Below are 1,988 nucleotides of genomic sequence, written 5' to 3'. Positions count from 1 at the left end.
TCTGATGCCATTTTAATTCTTGATACAAGTTTTTTTTTTTTTTTTCTTTTTTCTTTTTTTTATGATCTTGTCTTTTAGGGTATTCATTGAGTTAGTCTTTTCGAAGAACCAACTTGGTTCTCCTGTGTGTGTTTTCTATTTAATTTCCTTCTGCTCTTTATTTTATTCCTTCAACTTTCTTTTGGTTTAATTTGCTATTTTTCTAGCTTCTTGAGATCAGTACTTAGATAAGTGATTTTCAGTCTCTGTTCTTTTCTGGTATGTGCATTTAAAATCTGGCAGTTTCTCTGTAAGCCTGTTAGCTACAGCAGTGTTTTTTTATTGTGGTAAAAAAATATGTAACATTAAATTTATTATTTTAATCATTTTTCAATATATGGCTCAGTGGCATTAAGTACATTTACATTGTGTAGCCATCACCACTGTCCATCTCCAGAACTTTGTCATCATCCATTGTAAAACTCTATACACATTAAACAATAACTCCATTCTCCTCTCCCCCCAGCCCTGGTAACCTCCATTCTACTTTCTGTCTCTGAATTTGACTGTTCTAGATAGCCTATGTAAGTGGAATCGTGCAGTATTTGTCCTTTTGCCTCTGGCTTATTTGACTTAGGATAATGTCCATGTTGGAGCATGTATCAGATTTTCATTCCTTTTTTAAATTTATTTATTTATTTATTTATTTATTTATTTTATTATACTTTAAGTTCTAGGGTACATGTGCATAACGTGCAGGTTTGTTACATATGTATACTTGTGCCATGTTGGTGTGCTGCACCCATCAACTCGTCAGCACCCATCAATTCATCATTTATATCATGTATAACTCCCCAATGCAATCCCTCCCCCCTCCCCGCCCCCCATGATAGGCCCCAGTGTGTGATGTTCCCCTTCCTGAGTCCAAGTGATCTCATTGTTCAGTTCCCACCTATGAGTGAGAACATGCGGTGTTTGGTTTTCTCTTCTTGTGATAGTTTGCTAAGATTCATTCCTTTTTAAGGCTGAGTAATACTTTGTTGTATGTAATTCTCTTAATCTATTAATATTTTACATTTAGTGAGTTACTCTGTCATTTGTTTACTTGGTGAACTTTGCTAAGTTAGATGACCTCTAGGGGCTTCAGTTTTATCACCTTTAAAGTGGGATTGTAGTGAGGGTTACGTGAAAATTCATATAAAACAACTACAACAGTGTTCAGTAAAGGTTCTTACTATAGCTCACCTGTTTCCTAGTAATCCGAGTAAAACTTCTTGAGCTAAAAATGTGATTACCAACTGAATGTATCATGAATATACATGCAAATATGAAAACTCCACATTTTAACTATGTTGTAATATTTTTAAAAAACTCACTTTAGATTTTGAAACTGTTTTACTTCTGGAACCTGGAAATAAGCAAGCAGTAACTGAACTCTCCAAAATTAAAAAGGTAATGTATTCTTTTCACTCGAACGTGGTCATATTTTCTGAAACATAAATATATTTATTTGTTGTATAATGAATATTTTGATAGTTATGATTATAAATTTATTTTCAAGGAATTAATTGAGAAAGGACACTGGGATGATGTCTTTCTTGATTCCACACAAAGACAAAATGTGGTAAAACCCATTGATAATCCACCACATCCTGGATCAACTGTAAGTAAAGTACTTTCATTTTTTCCTTGCCATTTAAATATGTTGTATTAAGAGAATTAGAAACCAACTATTGTATTAAGAAACTTTTTAAAATTGTTATTATACTTTAAGTTCTAGGGTACATGTGCACAATGTGCAGGTTTGATACATGGGTATACATGTGCCATGTTGGTTTGCTGCACCCATCAACTCATCGTTTACATTAGGTATTTCTCCTAATGCTATCCCTTCCCTAAAACCCACCCCCACAGCAGGCCCTGGTGTGTGATATTCCCTGCTCTGTGTCCAAGTGATCTCATTGTTCGGTTACCACCTATGAGTGAGAACATGCGGTGTTTGGTTTTCT

At 34.4% G+C, this 1,988-nt stretch overlaps 1 long non-coding RNA gene across 1 annotated transcript; it reads left to right on the top strand.

Annotated features, from left to right (window-relative positions):
- Positions 1–1,339: 1,339 nt before the first annotated feature.
- Positions 1,340–1,594, top strand: LOC108525684 (uncharacterized). The gene is made up of 2 exons (XR_001884318.1): positions 1,340–1,431; positions 1,541–1,594. It is a non-coding gene; the product is annotated as an uncharacterized LOC108525684 (long non-coding RNA).
- The last annotated feature ends 394 nt before the right edge of the window (positions 1,595–1,988 follow it).

This window comes from Rhinopithecus bieti, unplaced genomic scaffold (genome assembly GCF_001698545.2).
Source record: "Rhinopithecus bieti isolate Rb0 unplaced genomic scaffold, ASM169854v2 repeat_3359, whole genome shotgun sequence".
Classification (NCBI taxonomy): domain Eukaryota; kingdom Metazoa; phylum Chordata; class Mammalia; order Primates; family Cercopithecidae; genus Rhinopithecus; species Rhinopithecus bieti.
Note: the sequence above shows the minus strand (reverse complement) of the source record. Positions and strands in the feature narration are given on the sequence as shown.